Source organism: Protopterus annectens, chromosome 1.part1, assembly GCF_019279795.1.
Source record: "Protopterus annectens isolate FY-2018-M chromosome 1.part1, PAN1.0, whole genome shotgun sequence".
Taxonomy (NCBI): domain Eukaryota; kingdom Metazoa; phylum Chordata; order Ceratodontiformes; family Protopteridae; genus Protopterus; species Protopterus annectens.
The window spans coordinates 1408114439-1408131348 of NC_056726.1; the positions used below are offsets into that span (position 1 = coordinate 1408114439).

The following is a 16910-nucleotide window of genomic DNA, read 5'->3' on the forward strand; positions in this document are numbered from 1 at the left end:
ACCTGTATAAGGAGGTTCATCAACAAGTAAATCTGGGATTACAGTTTTCTGGCATTTTTTTTTTTTTTTTTTTTTTTTAAGATCAATATATTTATTTCTGACTGCATGACTGGTTGCCCCATACACATTATTCTACCTATAATTAAGTCCTCAAATAAAAGAGTTCCCTACTTTTTAGTGAAAATGCACCAACACTTACCAGGACTCACTGGCCTTAACCAGTAAATTAAGTTCACCATTTGTTTGGACAACAAATGTTGAAGTGCTTTGGGCATATGGCACATCTGGGGATGAGGAACCACCATACAATTATTGCAAGTATTACCAAGTGTCACGGAATGATAAAATGTACTTATCTACCTCCATACAAAACATACCATGATGTTCGGTGTTTTTTATTTATTTTATGCTAAATAAGTAGATTCAGTAAACAATAAGGTTACTTTTTCCCCCAGGAAAAATAGAGTAAAGTTTAATCAGGATAGGATACAAGAGAATTCCCAAATGCAAATGCAACAATATGCACTTAATTAAAGCTCTCCATCATAAAGCAAGTATAGATTAATATAATAACGAGAATAAAATGAGCTGTACATCAGCAGAAATGAAACGCACATAGAAGTCCTACACAGAAGTGGCCCAAGATCAAAGCATGTGTGCCACCTATTTAATGAAACAACAAACAATGCTACATCGGATATGTTTATCAGATGGCTGAGCAAGTAATACACCAGGTACACCTTGTGATCTCAAAAACGGGTCAGCTGAACACTAAGTGCCACCATCTTTCCCAAGGGAAAAAAAGATAGCTTGCTCTGGCTTTACAAGCTTTCTTTCAATGACCAGCCCACTGGACTACATTTTCTGACCTGGAAAACAACCGGTACTGATGTGTCAGCACTCAGTTTTTTCACTGCAGGTTCTACAGCACCTCTTTGAATATTTAAGAATTGAACTGCAAACATTATTCCATGGTCAATAAATTACATTTACTGTGATCTTTCTTATGATGAGTCAGTCCTTACCTTCATAAAAAATGACATGATCAGAAATTACAGATTAGATGGGGATGGCTACATGCTTTCAGAAAGACCAACATTATTTTACTTTTGCATCTAACATTAATGTTTCAGTTTCAACACAAAAACTACAACCACATAGCATCATCAGATAGGAATCATTACATGGCATTACATCAGCTTGACAGCAAAAGGATATTTAAGCCTAGCCATTCTGCCTTTTAAAAGCACTTCACAATCTACTTTCTCCCCATACTTACCTTCCTCTTCAACCTTTTCCACCTAGAGCAGCTGACAGTCAACTGAAGAACACGCAAAGTGAACAAAAATATGAAAAAAATGTCAGTGTTTTATTTTACTTGTACTTAGAGAGACACATTACATTAAAAGAAAGTTGACATATTTATACACGTCATTCTCCCTTGAATGCTACTCAATTTCTTCTCAACCATTCATTCCAACAGTCCATTCCATGGATTTACAGCCCTCTTTGTGAAGAAATACTTTCAGAGAATCATGAAATAATTACAGTTTGATGCCTGTGTCATATCCTCCCATTTGTCCTTGCTCAGAATGACCTTTTCACATCATCTTGCCAAGATCTTTTGCACAATAAAACATCCTTCTACCTTTTTGGAGTCGCACACGAAAATAGCTCCAACTGTTTGAGTTTATAGTGGCACTGCTTTCCCTTGAACCCACAGATCTTTTTGCTGGTTTTCCTCTGGATGCCTTTAAACAGCATGATGTAACTTTCCTTTTGTGATCTCCAGAACTGCAGACAATAGTCAAGACATGATTTGACTAGGTCTCTATACAATGAAAACATTACTTCTTTGCTTCTGCAGTCTATTCTCATGAGGAATGGTCCCACACATTCTGCTTGTTGCCACTACTGCCATCTCACTCTGCTAATGGTGGTCCAATTTCATCTGGGGTGGAAGAGTCAGGCAAGAAGCTGAGGGCCAGACTGCTGTCCCTACAAAGATTCCATTGCTGCTGCCTAATGCATCTAAATGCTACCACTGAGTGGGCGGACATCCTTGAAGTTATCACAACAAGCGACTGAGGAGAAGCAGGTGTGACCAACACCTCTAGATCCTTTTTCTGCTCTTTTTTCCATCAGTTTCACTCCTCTGAAGCTAATGTTACAGAAAAGGATTCTTGTGGTTTGCAGTACTTTACATTTGTTTGTAATGAATATCAACTACCCTCTTTCTCTCCTCGTAGCCAAATACTTCCCTAGACTCTACTCCCTCTATCCTCCACCATTGTACCTATCTTTATGTCACTAGTGAAGAGGCTGATCCTCCTCTATTCCCTCATATACGTCTGAAAACAAGCACAATGAAAAGTACTGGACCCACGTCCCAGAACAGATACTTGTACTCTGCTAATCACGTTTCCAGTTCCCAATATTGCCCCTATAACCAAAATCCTCTGTCTCCTACCATTTAACCATGCAGCTTCCTCGTCTTGGTCTTACTCCCAACCCCTTTAGTTTTTCTATCAGCTTCCTGTTAGGGACCGAGTCAAAGGCCTTGCTGAAGTCCAGGCAGACCATTTCTACTGGTTGCCCACTGCCAGCAACACCTGTAAGCCAATCATACCACTTGATCAGGTTTGACAAACTAATTTTGTGGCCATAAGCTTATGTTGTTTGCTGTCCTAGAGGCTCATTCTCCATAAATGCTACTAGTCTTTCAAATATTCCTTCCACAATTTTTCCCTGCCACTGCTTCGTTGGGCCTGGAGTGCCCCAGAACTTTCCCGACCCCGACCCCCCCCATCTGCAAAGGTACTGCACTTGCTGTCTTCCAGTGTCTTCAGGCACTTTTATACTAGCTAGTGATCTTTTGAAAAATCTCCATTGGGGGGGGGGGTTGCCAGCACAATGGCCAGATTTTTCAGGACTCTGGGTAGTAGCACAGCAGAGCTTATGGGAAAATGGTTCTCCCCATTCTCCCCTGCCATCCCACCCAGCATGGCAACTCCTCTTGTTTTCCTCTGTGAAACCTAATCAAAAGCATTCGTTCACTCTCTCTACTTTTACCAATGTTCTGCAATGTTCCTCAAACCTTTATTCAGCTTGGACAGCTCTGCCCTTCAGTTCCTCCTTTATGCTATGCACCTAGAATACAATACCACGGTTTCTCTTCTCAAACCTACCCTTTTAACTTTCACCTTTGTTGTTTTCACCATGTTTGTCACCCCTCTAATGGCCTCCAAGTACAGTGCCACATCCAACAACTCGCTCCTCTTTATTACTTCTTACAAAGCACTACTATCATTTGCCCCAGTTGTTAGCCCTACATTCCTGTGCAGACAACACTGGGTTTCTCTTGTGTTTTGCCTTTTTGCTTTTTCTTCATACCATCATGTAGAAATCTGAGCTCCATCCTTGACACATTCCAACAGTTTGTTAATTCCATTAGTTTGCTCCTAGTCTTCTAAATAAAAGTTAAGTACCTACCATGCCAAATCCGGATGAGCAGGTTTATCCTCAAACAGTACTACTGCAGCAATATGCTAGATAGTTCAATGTCTTAAATGTACTTATTTAAATGTATTTGTATTTACATATTAACCCAGTAAGTGGGCTGGTGAGTTGACTTTGAGCCAAAACCTGGGCTTACAGAGCAAAATATACAGATGTATTTAACACATATTTACATGCAACTTAAAGGTGAATACAGCTTAACAAGGAATACAATTTAGGGAAATATAAACTACACACATCCAAGCAAGTTATAAGAAATATACAAAAAACACAAGGTTTGAAATATATCACACACTGTTTACACTATTGCTGACAGACATGTTAAATGGAAAATTAGCCTCTCTCTAATTTGGTCTTTGGAATATCACCTAAAAAAGGCACTATAGGAGTGGCAACAGCCTTAACCAGTATTCGGAATCCCAGGTGTGAAAGATGCAGGCCATCTCTAAAGCGTCAAGGTCTTATCAATCATGTCATCCCAAGCAGTTACTGGATCCCCTCAGAATGACACCAGAAATGTAGCCAATTGTTGAAGTCAATAATTTTCTGCCTGTACTAAAGTATAATTCTGGGCGATGGTAGGATGCTGGTCAGGGCTAGGGTCATACCTGCCTGGGCCACATAATCCGAGAGCTCCTCCGTGTCTCTTTTCATGTAGTCCAGGGAGATGCATCTCAGGTCATTCAAACCCACATAGACAGCGACAGAATCATACTTGTACTTGTTGTGGAGTGACCTGAGTGCGTGTGTTATGTGTCGGATTCTGACACCTGATAGACAGCTGACCATTTCCTTCTCCTTATTCAACCTAGTGAGTGGGACATCAGTGTGCCTCACTATCGAGTCATCTATGATTAGTGTATTGGGCAAGCTGTTTTGGCTTGGGTTGAATGGCACACTGTGTAGGTGAGCTATGTGTCTTGTACTGTGTAGGTGAGCTATGCGTCTTGTGGTTTGTGCCGTGTTGTGGTGGTAGAGTGCATTTCTGCCTTTGAGGTCTCTGCTGTTTGGGCAGATTTCTATTGAGAGCCTACGCGAAGGTGGGTGTGTGGTTTGTGTTTTTTATGTGAGACCTGTGATGGTGGGTGTTCTGGTGGGCTGTGTGTTGCATGTGGGATGGTGCAGGTGTTGACCTTCTCCGCTTGTCACTCAAGGTGTCTGAGTCTGTATACAGCACTGCCAAACACTTGAGGGGAACTAATATGTAGACCCTAAAAAAGGATGAAGTATTTAGGCAGACATTCCGAAGTTAGAAAGAAATCAAGCAGTACTTACTGAAAAATAAAGAATTAGCTTGTCAAGAATGATGAAAAGAGGGGAGTCACATGAATGGCTACTACTAATGCTGGTCTCAGCACAGCTTCACTCTGTTAGGATACAATACTCCTTTACTTCTTCTTTCACAAGAAGCAAAATGCTAGCGCCAATCCCAAGAAGAGAAATAGGCCACGGCCTGTTTGGTGATCTATAGTCTTGGCCCAGATGATGCAAGGGTCTGCACGCTTGTAGCCTTTTTCTGGTAGATGCCCCGAATAGCAACAAGACCAGGTACGTTAAGCACAGACACTCACTCTCCAACCAGGAGTCGTCAGGAATCAATGCACTCTGCTCCTACTCTCACCAGGATCAGAATAGAAGCACAGATTCCAAGCTGTCACCTGTAAAGCAGTTATTATGCTTTCTGGTGATCAGCAGTCTGCAGGAAATAATGTAATGCACTCCTTCCCTCACCAGGAGGGAACAGAAGCCCTAATCCAAGATGACTACTGAGAGGCAGAATGTGAGCTCTCCAATAACTGGTGGTCTTGCAATAGAGGCTTAAAGGTAAGATGAAAAAATGGCGTGCACTAGAGGAGTGAGATGTGAAAGTAGGTATCTTAAGTTTTCCTGTTAAAAAGTTAAGTTTTAGTGGATAGTCACTATTTTTAAAACAGCAAGATAGATTGAAAGGGGGTGGTCACTTTTGTATTCTGGTACTATGGAATACAGTAGGATGGTCAATACATTTAAATAGTTGAAGGGGAGTGATTTCACAAAATGATAATTTTGTGCATACTCACACCAGCCAGTAAAAGCAGAAAGGAAATGAGATATATGGTTAAATTAACATAATGGCCGGCAACTAGAAAGACAGTGGTGTTTAACAACACAACAATAATTGGGTGGGAAAAATTTCTCTGCCTGTCTCAAAACAGACAGAGCTGTGGTCTCTTTTCAAGTTTTAATATGCAGTTAAAAACAGAATACAAGTAAAACACAGTGTAAAGAAAACAAATCACAGTATACAAAATAGAAAAAGGTAATAAAGTAATACAAAATACAACAAATAAAAAGCAAACTAACCTTTCCCTCACAGCAAACTGTAGCAGAGTCTGGGTGAGCCTTTGATAAGAAAACCGGGTTGGCTTAAAATGGCCTATAAGGGTACCTAGGCTAGTGCTTACCTATGAACACTGGTGTGCATGCGACTCAGCAAGTGCGGTAAATCTGAAAATTTTATTTTTCTGTTTTCTGACATCTGTGTGACATCTGTTGACTGTACAGTGATTAACGGTAAGCAGAAATCTATTTTTGGAAGGATGACATTCTTGGCTACTGCCAGTCTGGATGCTCGTGTCAACAGGTGAGTAAGCTTATAACAAAGCCTGAGATGAGTCAGGAGTTTTTATGCAATAATATCTGTATCTGAAGTAAACCATAAGCACTTGTCCATTGTTAGTCCTAAGCATTTGTATTCAATGACATTTAGAATACTTAGCGTTTCTATCTGGGTTACACAAGGTGAGTATGGCTGTTAGCAGTGGTGGCTGGTGACTTCAAATTAAAGGGGGGCTGCAGGAGACAGCTGAATGAGTGGGGCCAACTAGAAAGGGGTGGGGCTATGCTCAAAATCACAACAACTGGAACTTTAAATTAAATATGCTGCCCTGGGTGCCAAACCGTCATTACGAGAGTCCAATCAAGACAAAATGAAGTGTAGAAGAAAAAATATTTCAGTGCATTGGCTGCATGACAACTTACTTAATATCTAGATGGAAACACAAAGGTTGCGAGGCATGAAAAAATAAATTGCTTTTTAAATACATTACTGGAATGCCAGTCAAAATCAAGTATAAAATAAAACAAGCAGCACTCAGCTCAAACCATTTCTCCTTGCACTGCAGTTCTAATTATAATTTATATTCAGCTTTATAAAATTACCAAGTAACATGCTGAAAGTAGCAATCTCCGTGATACCCCCACTTGTAAAAATGTTTCTTATCCAAAAAAGACCTGCTGCCTGACAACAACCATCTACTTGTTTCATGGGGAACACATGATCAAAGTACAAAATGAACAGCGAACAAGAAACAAGCTCAAGATAAATTGCTTAAAGGATTACTGCACAAGTTATGGACCACACATGATTGATTGGCATTCTGTTTAGTTTATGGGTAAAGCCTGCAAAGACAATTGCAAGTCTCCAACAAATGTAATGAGCTTCTGAAAATACTGCAATCCTGTCCTTTATTTCAATTATTGTCATATGCATTTCAATACCTAAGGCTTATACGTTATCTAGTTATGTAAATATTCTCTGCATGGCAACAATGAAAAGGCTTTCAATGTTGGTAATTCTTTAACAGTATGCTTATTAAAGCTTACTTGCATATTACAATCTCTAACAAGCTTACCTGATGGTCAATAAAGCATTGCTACTTTAATACAGAGCAACAGGGCACTGCAACAGCATGCATTTTCTGAATAATAAGAAGCATAAATCAATAGTATAAAAATATGACAGAAAACCAGAACATTCTGCAAAATCAAGGACAGATGAAAAGCCACAGTTGTACTTGTGGTCTACCTTGGATGGGGGAATACTCTGCACACTTACACTGCATAACTGCTCCTTGCCTTGCTTGGACACATCCAGAGCCACTACAATGGGGAGTGGGGTGCAACAAGTATGTCACAATTTGAAATGTCTCTGGCTGACGGTGATGGCTCTGACACTCATACCTCTCAACCTCAGAGCAAGAAATCTGGACAAAGCCATACATAGAAGTGGGACACAGGCCCAAAATTAAAGACAATGTTTAAATGTTGCTCTTATAAACTTAGAAAGATAATAGAATAGTAGTAGGTCTTGCATTAGTATGAATTTTTGAAGGTATGAAATCTGAAACTCAAATGTCTGCCATTATTTTCTAACTTCAGTCTTTAATGATTTGCTACTAATTTGCCAGAAAACCACAATTTTATGAAAAACAGACCAAAAATGTCATGCAAAAATATAAAATTGCCACACAATACAGCTGGGAACCTGCCAAAGAAGGGACACCTTTTTAAAATTAGTACTGTTAACTTGAGCAGCTGACAAAATAAGATCATCTACATGCATTTCTGAAATAAAAGTAATCTATAACTCTGATCATTACAGTTATTTACAATTGTACACCCTCCACATTTTCTTCCAAAATTGCCATTTTGCAGAGAGATTATTAGGGGGAGAGCAACATTTTGAGCCAAAATTGGGGACAGTTGAGAGGTTTGGATATTCCCAATTCTATAAAGCGATTTATTTGCACGTACCTCTCAACCTCTTAATGCAGGAATTCTGGACAAGGCCAAATATATTGGGGGAACATGCAAACAGTACCAAAAATTGTTCTTGTATAAACTTTGATAGAATAACAGGTCTTGCTTTAGAATGCATTTTTCTGAAGGTTATGACGTCTGAAACTCAATGTCCGTCATTATTTAGTGACTTCATTCCTAAATGATTTGGCAGAAAACCATAAATTTTATGAGGAACAAACCAAAAATAAGAAGCAAAAATCTATTCCTTCTGCAAAATTCTGGACAGTTGAGAGGTATAGTTCAGCCGGGGCTCTCTGAGTTTGCCGCCCTTCCTCCCCTCACAAATCATGGTCGAATGGAGTGTCCCCCCTGCAGCCATTCCAATGTCCCATTCCTTAGTTATTTCACCCCATTTGCCATAAACACTAATGTGCATACTGCTTTACTTCTGCGGTGATATGGATTTCATTTGAATGTATTATTTTATATTTTACAACATAAACCTTAATAGATATCTGCTAAACAGAGCAATGCAGTCTCACAATGAAAATAGACTTAGCATTAAAACTTCTCTGCCCTTGAAACTCACATTAATTGAAACAGCATTGAAACCCACATTCAAAGAAAATACATTTTGCCAGTGGCAGATAAAGATTAATTTTGGGCTGTTTTCAAATCATAGGCCCCTTGAACACGAAACATACACATGCTCTTTGATACACCTTCCTGACTGCATTAAATTATATTCCTTGCACAATGCAGTACAGTTGTTAGACGGCATTTTAAATTTATTGTTTTGAACATTTTTCCAGTAAAGAATGAAACAAAATGCATGCACCAATAATGACAAAACTGCCCAATTCAGAACATTTCCATCATAAAAGCCTAACAGTCCATCAGTATCAGTAAATATGCATGATCTCTGAAGAAGTAAAAGCCATCTAAATAATTCCATATTAAAGAAATCTGTTAACTAATGAAGAGGTTACTGCTAGCAAACAACTTTATATGTCATTGTTTCATCTACAAATAAAGTGCCTGTTGCCACTGAGGAATACATTTCTTATGTTGCATTAAAAAAATTATAATGCTAGTCGTATCACAATAGGGAATGGATGGCAAACTGATAACAGGTTCATAGTTACTAGGTATCTTCGCCAAAGAGGACTGCAGCATCCATCCCCTTTACAACAAACAGAGTACAGCATCAGCAATGGATCAACCTACTGTGGGAGTAGAACCCACAGCCTTCTGCATCAAACGCAAGTACACTACCTGTTGTGCTATTTACAATGTAAGCAGACACGGCATAAGCAGCATTAAACTTTTGTTCCCCTGCAGCTCTCATCTCCTTGTAAAATCTACTCGACACTCAGCTGTATCTCTGAACTTTGCAGCACAAGAAATCTGGACAAAGCCAAAATTTATTTGGGGGGGGGGGCAGAAGCCCAAAAACCAGGGATACATTTTAAACATTGCTTGTATAATGCTGGAAAGTTGCTAGAATAAAATGCTGTGTTACCACCATACATTTCATTGCCAAGTATTGAACCCAGGTCCTTGTGCAAAACAACCAGAGGAACATACTACTATGCCAAATCATCTATTTTTATGAAAGAAAGGAGGACAAACTTAAATGACTACCATTTAGTGAATTCAGTTCTCACTATAACTTTCAACATCTTAGCACAAAACACCTGAACAAAGCCAATAATGGGGGAATAGTTCAGTTATCACCACAGCTCTCAACCTTGGCACAAAAAAACCTGGACGAAGCCAATAATGGGGGAATACAGTCCAAAAAATAGGGACAGATATCCACTGTGGACAGCAGAGCAAACCCACACAAACACAGGGAGGACATGTAGACTCCACACAGAAGGCACCCCAGCCAAGAATCAAACCAGACAACCCATAGCTGTCAGGCAACACTGCACTACTGTCTGTTTTAAGTAACAAAAATACAGAAACCACAGATTTTATGAGGAACAGAGCAAATAGGCAAAAATCTACAAATGGTGGCGGGTAGGGAATTCAGACATTTGTCACTTGGGCCCAAGGTACAGGGTTCAAGCCTACACACACACACACACACACACACACACACACACACACACACACACACACACACACACACACACACACAGCAGTGATCACCACCTATCTGTCTCCAGAACAGCCTGCCATGCATGTGATCCTGTACACACTAAATGCAATCTTGTACTCTGCAGCTGCGGTCTCCAACTGTTTCCCTGATTGGTCCTCCATACTGACTAGCCCACGCATGCTGTGGTCTCGGTCTCCCATGAGATGTGAGGAGGCTGGAGTCTCATGCTATTGGTCCAGCCTGCAGGCGATGCAGTCCAGTGACCTTCTGGTTTGTGCGGTCATCACCACACAGATCTCTGGGTTGAAAGGGTGGAATTAACTCCCTTTCCTATCCAGACTGCCTAACTGAGCAGTCTGGAGCTCAGGAATGCCTGAACATGCGTGCTTGGAGTTCTGGTCTGCCTAACACAGCAGCCAGGAACTAAGCACGCATGCGCACAGTCTAACATTTTTTTTTATTTTTATATGTTCTACGGTGGGGGGACTGGGGACTTTATTTTATGCATTCTACAGGTGGGGAAACCATTTTACAGGTGGGAGGGCTGCAGTCCCACAGTCCTATAGCACGAGCCGCCCCTGGCTGTTAGTGTTTTGGGTTGAGGTGAATAGCTTTGTTTTTACCCTTGTGAAGTTAATCAGTATCTTTTTTTTGGAGAATGACCATTGACAAAGTACAGAGAAACTGTTTTGTGCTTTGGATTGCAGTTTTGAGTGACTTTTGCTGGCTTCACGCAGCAAGACATCATCAGAAAGGTGAGGAAAGTAGTTTGTGAGACCATTTATGAGGAAGAAAAAAAAAGCTCTGGGGGAATACTATATTTATGTTCTCTTTGTACAATATTAATTGTTAGAATGTTCTGCTTGTAAGGTAGTTTTGAAAGAATTTGATCGTGTTTTCGACAAAATTGAACATAAGTTTTTGCAATAGAATGCTGTAGTCAGATATAAATGCTGGTGTCAAGTCCACAAATATTCCAGCAGTTATGAAACCCTTGGGTTGGGAGGGTGGCCTAATGGTTAAGGTGTTTGCCTTACAAACACAAGATGCAGGGTTTGAGTCTCACAAGGGATAATTGGCTAGGCTTAAAATTGCTCGCAAGGGCAGTTAGCTTAGTACTAATCTATGAACCTATTAATGTTACAATAAATGTTAGTTTCAGTAGTTAAACCTAGTGTCATACTGAAGCTACTATGGAATCTGTGTGTGCTGTAAGTCAGACATGCAAGTTTCTCAAACATTTTGGCAAGGAGAGGATTAAATATGGGGCAGTAACCTTTTGGCAGTGAAGGTGCAATAACTTTAGGAAGAAATTACAGAATGCTTAAATTCTGGAGGCACGATTCCTGTGGTTAAAAATAGGTTAAATATACATGAAAGGAACTTTGGCCAAACCCATCCTGTTTACCTATAATGCTCTGCACAAGGACCTTCCGCCTCCAGCATACCATGTACAGCGAAAGGTGCAGAGAAAAAGAAATTACGTACTCACCGTAACGTTCCATGTTTGTTGTCCATCTCGCCTTCATTCTTTGCTAGTTGGGTTCAGAACCGATCATTGGTTCTGACTCGGCCTTTACTAAGGCTCGAGAGCTTCCACTGGCTTGAGGCTATACCCTATCCCATCATGCTAGGGAAGATTACCCAGATCTTGTTTGCAATTAAATGCTAAAAAAAACTAAGCTTTTCTTTCACACCCACTTCTAGGACACATCCCCCTTAAACTTCTCTATCTACTCCAACAGTGCCACTGTGACTCTACCACTAAAACCACTAAATTTTACATATTACCATTGATCTATAATCTCTCTTTCAACAAACACATAAAACAAGTCAACAAACAAGTCAATCAAAAAAACGAATCAGACCGCTCCTTCTCCGAACCCATCTACCAGAACTATCTACCTCTATCCCATATCTACTCTCTCTTTTTTTATTTCTCCTATCTCTTCACACCTCTTCAAGAACCACCTAAACAAACTAACTACTACCTGCTGGCTAATAACATTGCCGCCAAATACACAGAACTCATCACTGTAACTCATCACCACTGTTGGCTGGCTAGAGTACTAGAACTATCTTGCAGTATCAGAACTATCCTGCAACCAACTTACCATTGCCCACAAGATGCTGTACCAACCAAACAAACTCCTATACTCTCTCTCCTCATAATCCCCTATAATAATCTCAACTCTCCGCTCTCCATCTGCTTCTTAATAGTTCCATAAAATCAAACAACACTGCTGGTGACCCCTTTTAGGTCCCTCCCTCAATTCTGTGGAATCAAAATGTAAAGAATACACAACAAGATCATCAAAAAAACCTCTCACAAACTCTATTCAAACTCTGGCTTCAAAATCACTGGCTCTGCTCTGAAGCAAAATGAACTAACTTTAACTCCCAATCCTTACTTTACTTACTTCAACTACTACCACTCCTATTCCTACTCTTCCCCTCACACCATTATTACTACTTCTTTTAACTTAATACTATTGTCATCCTAACTTTTTTTATTTATAAAATTCTTTCCTTATTTTATTTATTCTTTTCCTCTTATATTTTTTTACACTCTTTTCTTTACCTACTCTCCTGTTTTTCTGTTCTTCTCCCTCCTTGTATTTTTTGTATAAAATTTAACACTTTTCCTAGTCTGTAACTGTGACAGGAAGTAATAATTCATAATCTTCTAAATTTTAGTTAATTTTTATTGTAGAAATTTGTGTAAATTAATTAATACTTGTAAATTGTTAAATTAATTAATCAATAAATGTTTAATTTGTTGTTATTAATGTTTCTACATCATGTTTTTTATTTTTTTGTCTCTTTTACTGTGTTTTGATTTTTCTTTTCTCCCTAGACTCCTTGAAAATGGAATTTTTTAGCCAGCTAGATAAAAATAAAAATTACCAAACTGAACAGAAATCATATACATATATTCAAGTATGTTTACGGACATGCCCCATAAGACAAGAGAATCAGAGAACATGAATTCCACATCCAATAAAGAACTCTCGATCCTCCACAAATGAAGGAGGGTGGGACGCAAGAATGAAGGCAAGATGGACAACAAACATGGAATGTTATGGTGAGTACATAACTTCTTTATGTTATGTTGTCCTCTCTCGCCTTCATTCTTTGCTGGTTGGGACAGCGTCCCTAGCACCTTCTTTCTTGGCTGGCCCAAGCTCTTCAGAACAGTGGATCCAAAGAAAGCCCTGTTCTGGGAGGCCACGTCTACTTTGTAATGAGTGATAAAGGTATGAGGTTTAACCCATGTCGCTGCAGCACAAATTGAATCCATAGGTAACCTAGCCTGAAAAGCAGCTGAGGTTGCAATAGCTTTTGTTGACAGACCCTTAATTTTTCCAGGCAGTTGTCTATTTTGAGACGTGTATGAATAGGTAATAGTATCAGTAAGCCATTTTGACAGAATGACTTTTGATACTGGAGCACCGTTCTTTTTATCTGAGAATGATATGAATAATTGATCAGATTTCCTGAATTCCTTTGTTCTGTGTAGGTAGAAACGTAGCTGCCTGTGTACATCCAATTGGTGAAGTTTATATTCTGCCTTGTTGCCATAGTTCGGGAAGAAAACAGGCAGATCAATGAATTGATTTAAGTTAGTCTCAGAACAAACTTTGGATAGAAAGGATAGACTGGTTCTAAGGGAAAGACTATCTTTATGGAAAACTAGGTAGGGAGAACGTATGGGTAATGCTTGAAGTTCTTATACCCTCCTAGCTGACGTGATGGCCACCAAAAAGACTGTTTTCCAAGTTAGGAACTTGAGATGACAAGAAAAAGCTGGTTCATATGGTGGAAGGATTAAAGGTGGATAATACTACAGTGAGGTCCCAAGGAGCTGGTGGCTCTATTGGAGGCCTTAGTAAAAAGGTACCTCTCAGAAAGGCCTTGCACAGTCTGTGAGACATTATTTTCGATCTCCTACGTGGTAGTTGGATATAGCAGCTAGTTGAACTCATACAGTAGCTGCTGCTGCTCCTTCATTAAAAAGTTCTGCCAAGAAGTCTAAGTTGGATGTTATGGGGGCTGCGAAAGGATCAATATGATTGCTGGAAGCCCAACAAGAGAACCTTTTCCACCTGCTAACATAAACTTTCCTAGTTGTGGTCTTATGTGATGAAACCAGGATGTGTTTTACAGCAGGGGATATATCTGGAAACCTGGCTAAGGTTGGAAGTGGAGCAGCCAAGCTGTCAATTTGAGGGTTTGGATCGAGGGATGGAGCATCCCTGATGGATGCATTATGAGGTCTGGCACTGGGTCCAGAATCCATGGCTCCTCTTGTAGATGGGGCCAAAGAAAGGGGAACCACATTTGACAAGGCCAGTATGGGACACTGAGTATTAACCTGCATCTCAACAAATTGGCTTTTTGGAGAACTTTTGGGATTAACAGGAATGGAGGAAAAGCATAAAGAAGACCTGGGGAGCAATCGTGTACAAGTGCATCCCTTGGTGACTCCCTCAGAGTGGGGACAAGGGCAAAGCAGTTGCTGCATTTGACATTCATGGACGTGGCAAAGAGGTCGCAGCAAGGCTGGCCCCACTTGGAAAAATGTGTTTAGCAATTTCCTGTTTCAGGGACCACTTGTGAGGCGTTACAGTAGCTCTACATAACTTGTCCGCTATCACGTTGGATTTCCCTGGGATATGCATTGCTATCAGAAAGCATTGGGAAGATACTTCCCATTGCCATACTCTTTGAGCCTCTCAACACACGGGGTAAGATCTGGTTCCGTCTTGTTTATTTCTATACCTCACGACCGGCATACTGTCTATCTGGATTGCAATTGTTCCTAGGGGAAGGGAGTTCTGGAATGCCTGCAACGCCAAGAGCACCGCTCTCATCTCTAGGACATTGATATGCAAGTGGTATTCGTATTCCTGCCAATATGCAAGTGGTATTCACATTCCTGCCAAGTTCCTTGGACAGTCTTTCCTAGAAAATGCCCCCCTCCACCCTATCTGGGAAGTGTCTGTGGTCACTGTAGTTATTGGTTGTGGGAGAGTGAACGATCTGCCCAGAACTACCTGGGTGGATTGAAGCCACAAACTCAGGTCCCTCCTGCAGGAATCTGTAATGATAATCTTGTGGGACATGGGTAACTACTACATGGACCACTGAGCAAAAATTCATGTGTAAACGTGCAAGAGGTACCAGAGTTATAGCTGCCACCATGGTACTTAAAACCTTCAGGACAATCTTTGCCTGCACTTTCTGTTTTGTAAGCAGATTGGACATTTGATGACGTAATGTTTGTACCCTTTCGTGAGGAAGTTTTGGCACCATGTCTTCTGTGTTTAAGTCTGCTCCTATGAATATAATATGTTGCGATGGCAACAAGGCAGGCTTTTCAAGATTTATCGCAACACCCAGCTGTGAATACAGGTGAATATTGGTGTCTCTTGCTTTGATTAGTAGATGCCTGATGGTGGTGGTTAGGAGCCAGTCATCCAGGTATGGAAACACTCTGAATCCTAGACATCTCAAGTGAGCCATGACCACTGCCATGCATTTGGTGAACACTCTGGGGGCTGTAGTGAGACCAAAGGGCAGAGCTCAAAATTGATAATGACTGGCTCCCCAGCTGAAAGCATAGGTGATTCCTGGATCGCCTGTCCATTTTTATGTGGTGGTACGCATCCTGGAGATCTATGGAACACATCCAATTGTCTTTTTCCAAAAAGAGAAGTATTGACTGCAGTGTCACCATCTGGAACTTAGATTTTTTTTTTTTTTTTTTTATGGACTTGTTTAGTCTGCTGAGATCCAAAATGGGCCTCTAGCCCCCTGCCTTTTTTGAAACTAAAAAGAACCTCGAGTAAGTTCTGGATCCAATTTGGTCTGCAGGGACATTTTGGATGACTCTTCTCTAGCAATATTTGAACCTCTAGAGTTGCCTGATCCCTCTGACTGGCTGGAACGTATGGGACTGATCTTTTTTCTAAGGGATGGGAGAAGGGTATGTTGTATCCTCTGGATATTATCATTTGTACCCATTTGTCTTGTGTAATATTTAGCCAGGCGTTTGGGTACAGTGATAAAAATCGACCCCCCGACTGCCTCCAGAGGTGGACAGGCAGGCCTTCTTTCAGGAGCACTGGAAGGGCCCTACCAGAGAACGTATCTCTGTCACCCTGGTTTTGCGGACCCCCTCTGCCGCGAGGTTGGCATCTTCCATTATTGTTTCCCCCCTTTGCCCCTAGGGGAAGAATCACCACGTGCATCTGGAAAAACTCTTTGGGACTTACAGAACCATATCTTCCACCCGTTTTGGCCCTTGGGATAAGGTCCGGAAGGGAGGGAAAAACATATTCCCACGGCAGAAAGTCTTGCCTTCCTGCTCGCACCTGGTCAGAGTTTTTTTTCACTTTTGGGCCGAACAAAGACGAGCCATTGAATGGGGCGTTAATACAGGAAGACTTGAAGGGTTATGCAAACTTGCATAGGCGCATCCAGGAGTGTCTCTTTAGGAAGATTCCTGTACCCACTGCCCTACTTGCTCCATTGGCTGCATAAGATATAAGCCGCATGGAGGAGTTGCCTACAGAGTATAAGGTAGCAAGCTGAGCGGTCACCTTGTCTGAAACCCCAGCAGCTGTAGAACCTTGGAGGGTATCACCTAACTCCTTCAGGAGATCCCTCAAAAGTCTAGTAAAATGAGTCAAATAGTTCAGCGACCTGAGTGTAAAGG

General features: G+C 40.8%; 1 protein-coding gene across 1 annotated transcript in view; it reads right to left on the bottom strand.

Moving 5' to 3' along the window:
- Positions 1-16910, bottom strand: part of SLC66A3 (solute carrier family 66 member 3) — a gene marked incomplete in the record, with an annotated part of 409918 nt that overhangs the window by 347494 nt on the left and 45514 nt on the right.